Raw genomic sequence first — 7,777 nt, 5'->3', positions numbered from 1 at the left:
GAAAGGAAAATTTAAATCAAGCTACTGCACCTATAACCCCCTGATTGAAAAGATTGGTCTGGTTTTAGGTAAGATAGTAGAGAATTATGTCAAGCTTCTCTGCCAGAACGGACTCTTGGGGCCCCAAGGATTCTGCTAGTGTGTGTGTGTGTGTGTGTGTGTGTGTGCGTGCACGCGTGTATGTGTGTGTCCACATCAGCCATCTCCCAGGCATAGAAAGGTGCTTGTTTCCTTGTATCCCTCTGGCCTCCCCGCCTCCTCAGGGGATGAATAAGCCCAGATGGCAGGCTGCTCTAAAGTTGCTCTTAACTGAGTCACGTGGACACAGTTGTTCCATTACATGGGGACAGGTTTTCCACAGATTAACCCACCACTGCATCAACCTGGACCATGACTATTCCTGTCCCACTGGTCTGTTCCCCAGACCAGGCCTATCATGGAGGCCATAGCGCCTCAGTCTCCTTGAAAGTCACAAAAGAGTTGACACTTCAAGTGTACATTTGCCAGACTGATTTCTTTACAGGAGATCCTGCAAGATTAAAATCTGAATTTTAAAAGTTGGCTCCTGTTGGGAAATATCAGGAAGGGAGACAGAACATAAAGACTCCTAACTCGGGGAAACGAACTAGGGGTGGTGGAAGGGGAGGAGGGCGGGTGTTGGAGGGGAATGGGTGACGGGCACTGAGGGGGACACTTGACGGGATGAGCACTGGGTGTTTTTCTGTATGTTGGTAAATTGAACACCAATAAAAGTTAATTTAAAAAAAAAATAATAATAATAATAAAAGTTGGCTCCTTTTGCCCCTATCTTAAGGGAGGAAATATTCTGAGAAAATTTGCCCTTTATGGCTTTTCAATTACTCACTGCTGACCAAAGAATGCTCAGTTCTACACAGAACACGGAGCATAACGGGATCATCTGTTTCATCCACAAATATTTATTAAGAATCTACGTACTATGTGTCAAGGACTCTTCTAGGTGATGGATTCCTAGAACAAGCAGACTGAAGTCCTGCTTCATGGAGCTCACAAATAAGTAAATAACAAGAAAATTTCCATTTCCTTAGAATACAGAATGCTATGACGTAGCAAATGCTATGAATAGGAGGGCCAAGCATCCCAGTTCACAATTGCAGTTTACCCCTGTTATCCCTGGGTCTTTTTTTTTTTTTTAAGATTTTAATAATTTATTCATGAGAGACACAGAGAGAGAGAGAGGCAGAGACACAGGCAGAGGGAAAAGCAGGCTCCATGCAGAGAGCCTGATGTGGGACTCGACCCCAGGACTCCAGGATCACACCCTGGGCCGAAGGCAGGAGCCAAACCACCGAGCCACCCAGGGATCCCCAATCCATGGGTCTTAATAACACCATTCCCCCCCTTACTCTCAAAAGGGAGATTTAGAATCACCCTAGCGTTGGAAGAAATAAAACACAATGAGAGGACAAGAGAGAGCTACTTTCAGGTGGATGTTAGGGAAAGCCTCTCTAACGTGGCGATGTCTGAGCACACAGATCAGAATAACAAGATGCATAAATATGAAAAATTTTAAAGGCAACTTGACACAACAAACAACACCTGGCAGGCTGCCTTGCACATAGTAGGAACTCGGTAATTATTCATAGAATGATTATATCCACTCATTCTGGAACATTAAAACTAGAGAGGTTTAGTCAACCACAAAATATTTCCATTAAGATAAATTCAGATTCCACATATTCCCTATAATATCATTCTTCTGAAACAAGAACTTTTAGACTACATCTATGTATTCATCTGCATGTGCATAAAATGTCTCAGAAGGCTACATAAGCAATTGAAAACACTATTTGCCTCCAGGAAAGGAAATTATGTGATCACAGGAAGACTTTTCACTGTATCCTTTGTTCTTTTTTGAATTTAAGATACATAAATAATTCCATTTACATCTTGGAGCTATTTCTCCATATGACTAAGTACCATAATTACACAGAAACTCTTCTGATAAACAATTAGATTGATATTCTTACAAACCATTGGCAGGGCTGGAGCCTCTGAGCCTCTTCATAGTTATTAGATACTGTTGAGGGCCAACTGTGCTCACTGCCCACCTCAAATCAGTGTCATGGGACAAAAAGATCTTCAAAAGGGTATTTCTGCTTTTCTTGCACCTGGGCAAATAAAATCAGTACAAAAATCCTAAAATAATATTTTATTGGGCATCTTGCTGCACCTTTGATGATGGCTATGTGGTTTTCAAAACTGAAAATCTGTCGCTTTTTTCCATTATAAAACTAATATAGTTTCATTATTTAAAATTTGTAAAATAGAGCAAAATAGAACAGCAGTGAGAAATATCCTCTTTCAGAGAAGACTGCTAATATCTTGGCATATTTTTAACACAAGCTTCTAGCCAGAAAAAAAAGGGGGAATGGTAGGATCCAGATTTGGTGTCATCATTCTTTCTTTTTTTTTTTTTTTTAAGATTTTATTTTATTTACTCATGAGAGATACAGAGTGAGAGAGAGGCAGAGACACAGGCAGAGGGAGAAACAGGCTCCATGCAGGGAGCCCGACGTGGGATTCGATCCCGGGTCTCCAGATTCACGCCCTGCGCTGCAGGCGGGGCGCTAAACCGCTGCACCACCGGGGCTGCCCTGGTGCCATCTTTCTAAGTCCAGTTGATAGCTACTGGCCTCTTATCTCAGCACAATTCCAGAATTGCCCTGCTGCTGGTGAAAATTCATATGGAAGAGGGTCTATATTGACAGTTTCTGCTATCTGGCAATGGAAATATTGACTACCCCACTAACAGTACTAATACTTGTGATCAGAATAGCCAATGTTGGAGTGCCTGGCTGGCTCAGTTGGTAGAGCATGTGACTTCATCTGGATTATAAATTCAAGCCCCACTTTGCATTTAGAGATTGCTTTAAAATTAAGGATTATTTTAGGGGCACCTGCTCAGTCAGTTAGGTATCTGTTTTCAGCTCAGGTCATGATCCTGGGGTTCTGGGATCAGGTCATGATCCTAGGGTTCTGCAATCAAGCCCCACTACGGGCTCCCTGCTCAGCAGGGAGTCTGCTTCTCCCTCTCCCTCTGCCTGCCACATCCCCTGCTTGGACTCTCTCTCTTCCTCTCTTTCTCTCTCTGTCAAATAAATGAATTTTAAAAAATAAAGTATCATTTTAAAAAAATAGCAATGCCCACATAGTCATTACCATGCTCCAGGGACTATTTTAATAATTTAACATAAATGAACTCACTCATTCAGTCTTCATAATAACCCCCTTAGTGGCATTATCCAATATCAAAAAAAAAAAAAACAAAAAACAATACGAATATCAGAACCCATACCTTATCATACATATCAACTGTTTCAGATTTCCTCAGAATTTGAGGAAGTTTGGAATTGAGGGTTTGTCTTTCTCTGTGAACTTAAACATCTAATCTGGAAGAGCTAACTAACTGTTGGGCAAATGCCCACAAAGTGACAGCTGAATTCCATTTACTGCTCCGATTCCAACCAAATCTGACAGCAGCACATATATATTAATACCAACACCTGGATGTACTTCTGAAAACTCAGCTATCCAAAACCAGAATTTTTGGAAGCTGAGGACACTACACTTTGGTATTATTTTCTTTTTTAACATGGCTACTTTTTCATCACAGCTACTGTAAATGAGATTTTCAGTGGTGTTTTCTTTTAACTTTAATCACATCCCTATAGGACACACAATAGAGATGCAAACATACATGTTTGAAGGCCATTAATAACTTCCATGGACCGATAAACCATGGTATTTGCTTATGCTTTTCCCCCATTGACATTTTGATTTTCATATTAAAATATGTAGGGAAAGGAAATATTTTTCTTGGTATTCTGATACTGTTATTGTTGTTTTGTTATTTAGGACCTGGGCCTGCTACTAGCAGTCTTCATCCTTAAGTTAAATTTTAGACCTTATATCTCTCTACCAAAAACCAGCATCTCATCCAGGATTACACAGAAACGGGTCACATGTTTCCTTCAGCAATTCTTACTTGCTTAAACTCAAAAATTTGTATGTAGCAAAAATGTGTCAGAAAATGTGTGTTAGCATATGTAATGGTAAATCAGAAATTGGAAGAGAAAGGTGATTTTCATATTACTGAAAGCTACACTCCTTTCCTCTCAATTTGCCATGTGAGTACTTTGGCAACTTTGATCCAGGGTAACTAACTCCAAATCATTTCTTGGTACTCACATTTCTGCATAGGTTTAGTAATGCCTTGGAACCAATAGCCTGACATTTTAGTCCAAGGAAGTTATTAAAATAAACCCTAAAGAAAAAGAAGGAATAAGAGGCAAATGGAAGAAATCAGAAGCAGGAGTGCTAGACAGATCTCTCTGCTCCAGCCAGTGGCCCCCAGATGCTATTACTGCTTCTTTGATTAAATTAAAATACAATATGTATTGAGCACTTATTTAACACTTTGTCTATCCTGGCGGGAGTAAAAGACATTCCATTTAGAGAAACAACTCTTCAAAAGTTTCTGCTGATGCTGCAGTTACTATTTGGAACAAAGAGCAGGGTAATCAAGTGGATGGAGGTGATTTTTCAGAGAATACTGAAGAGATTACATACTAGGTATAGTGGTGCTGTCCTAACAAACTGCTTTCACATTCTTCCTTTGGGGCAGACCACTCATCAAGGCAAATGGAAGTAGTCCAGTGAAATGCTAAAAGACTGTAAACAAATAAATTCAATGCTGCATTCAATAATTAGCAATAGCTATCATTTGTCAAGAACTTCCTAACCCTCACGGAAACCTTGTACGATAAGATAAAAATGATCCTTATTTCACGATTAAGGAAACAGAGGTCAGAAAAGGCAAGCGATTCACCTCAGATCATACAAATACCAGCTATGGAGCTGGAGTTCTGAAACTAAACGTTAAGACCCTGCTCTTTCCACTATACCATGCTTCCTCAATCTACCTCTAGGGAGATACATGGAAAAGGTGAAATTACAAGGTCTTTGGTCCATGAGGGACAAAGTCTGTACTCCTTACTTCCACGCCCTTCCTCTTCACACTCCCTTTTTTCAATCTAAACTGCACACAAAACAGGATTATTTTGATTAAGTTCCTGCTTTCCCCTAACCGATAAAAAACACTCTCTTTCAATGTTCTTCATCAGCTGTTGAATTAAGTCCAAGTTATTTAGGTTGGAGTTAGTGGCCTTTCATGACCTGGTTTCAACCAGCTATGTTTGCTACTCATCCCACACACAGCTTGATGCTCCATGCAACCCAGACTTCTCACCATTATCCAAATACGCGTTGTGTTTTCTTGGTCCTGGTTTCTAGCTCATGCCAATTTATTTTACCAGGAATGTCTTTCTTTATTTGATCTCCTTCTTCATCTATGGAAAGCCTACTTATATTTAAAACATCCAACTAAAATGCTACTTAATCAATATTATCTTCTCTGATTCATTTAGCACAGAAGACCTCTTTCTCCTCCATACTGGTAGCATTTAGATAGTGCCACTTATCTGTCACTTGGACCATCTCAATGTAATAAGGCTTTTGGTCTATTTTCCTCCTTTCCCCCCACAAAATTGTCAGCTATATGAAAATAGGAAATGTGTCATGCACTTTTACATTTTTCACCTCCTCTAGTGTAATCCCATACATACAGGAGGTTCTCACTAAAAACTGAATGAATAAATGAGGCTTAGGTTTAGTTAATGATAATTACAACCTCAAATATAGAAAGTTCTACCTTGAAGGGTCACATTGAACCAAAAAAAAAAAACGGTAAGTTTTTATTTTTCTGTGGTTATTAATGTAAAAATCATCTTTCATGGTCAGTCATGGGCTTTAGCTGTAAGTACATTTTCAGGAGAAATTAGACATAAACATATAATTACTCCTTGCTTTAAACAATCTTTCATTTATTCATTCAAAACATGAAATGTCTATTACACAAAAGTTTCAACGAAGTCCTGAAGAAACAAGGGTGCAAAACAGATAAGGCCTTCAGGGAGCTCAAATTCTGGTTAGAAAGAGAGGTAACAGGGATCCCTGGGTGGCGCAGTGGTTTGGCGCTTGCCTTTGGCCCAGGGCACGATCCCCGGAGACCCGGGATCGAATCCCACATCAGGCTCCCGGTGCATGGAGCCTGCTTCTCCCTCTGCCTATGTCTCTGCCTCTCTCTCTCTCTCTCTCTCTCTGTGTGACTATCATAAATAAATAAAAATTATAAAAAAAAAAAGAAAGAGAGGTAACAAACAAGTAAACAATATACAGAACGATAAGTTCTATTACAGAAATTAGCATGATAATTGAGAGAGTAACAAGATAGAAATACTTTAGACTGGATAGTCAGAGAAGGCTTGAGGAGGTAACAGCTGACTTTAAATGAGCTAGCCTTGCAGAAAGCTGTAGGGAAAGCACTCCGGGCAGAGGGAACAGCAGGTTCAAAAACTCTTGGGGGTGGAAGAACCAAAGATCTATGTTCTTCAACAAAAGAGTGAAACAAAAGAGTGCAACAAAAAGAAAAGAAAAGGAGAGAGTGGTATTAAGAGAAGGTTTAGCGAAAAAGGCAAGAACCAGATCTTGCAGGGATTTGTAGGTCACAGGAACAAATTAACATCATATCCTAGAAGAGCAATCAGAAGCTACTGAGGAGTTCTAAACAAGGGTATCACATAACCAAATTTAGGATTGGGAAGTTCATTCTTACTACGAAATGGAGAATGGAGTGGAGAGGTACTGATGACTTGTATTAAGGGAAGAGCACTGAAGATGGAGAGAAGTGAATGAATTTAAGAGGCATTTTGGAGCTAGAACTGAGGGGAGTAGACAAATTAGATGGAAAAGTTGAAAGAACAAGAAAAATCAAGGATGACTCCCAAGTCTTCTATGAGGGAGACATATCAGAAGGACCAGATTTGAAGAAGACAAAAATCACTCTTTCAGTTTGAAGGGAAAACAGTACTCTTACTGTTTTTGAAATAATAGGTTTGAGATGACTTTTAGATACCTAATTGTAATAAACATCACAAAAACATTTCAGTTAACATTTCACTGAACACTTATATTTTCTAATTGTGTCCCCACTTCTTTGGCCATGTAGCAGATTGTATTTCCCACAGGGGGTCTTAGCAACATCTCTGATTCCCACAACCTCTTCTTCAATGTGACCCTACCACTCTACTATATAGAGGTAGAGTCTTCATTGTCCTCTCCTTGAATCTGGATGGGTTGGGGACTCCTTTACCAAAAGAACATAGTGGAGGTGAGGCTGTATGGCTTCCAAGGCTTAGTCATAAAAGATGATGCAGCTATCACTTTGTTTGCTGCAGCACTCATGCTTGGAGCTTTGAGCTGACATGTAAGAAATCCAATTGTCCTAAAGCTGCCATCTATGGCTCCAAGCCAAGCCACTTGGAGCAACCACATGGAGAAGCCACCTATAGGCAGTCCAGTTGCCAATTCTAGTCTCCAAGTCTTCCCAACATAGGCTCCAGCCACGTGAATAAAGGGGCTTCCAGATGATCCCAGCCTCCAGCCATCAAACCACCACAGCCTTCGCATCTTCTCAATGAAAATCCTAGACTCTGAGGAACAAAGACAAGCCATCTTGCTGTGCCCTGTCCTGACCCACAGAATCCATGAACGTAATGAAATGATTATTGTAAGCTGGAAAATGTTTGGGTAGTTTGTTAAGCAGTGATAGTTACCAGATTAGCCAGTTAAACAAACATTTGGAGAATAAATACATTTAAGCTATAATCCTACCCAT

Source organism: Vulpes lagopus, chromosome 12, assembly GCF_018345385.1.
Source record: "Vulpes lagopus strain Blue_001 chromosome 12, ASM1834538v1, whole genome shotgun sequence".
Lineage (NCBI taxonomy): Eukaryota > Metazoa > Chordata > Mammalia > Carnivora > Canidae > Vulpes > Vulpes lagopus.
Note: the sequence above shows the minus strand (reverse complement) of the source record.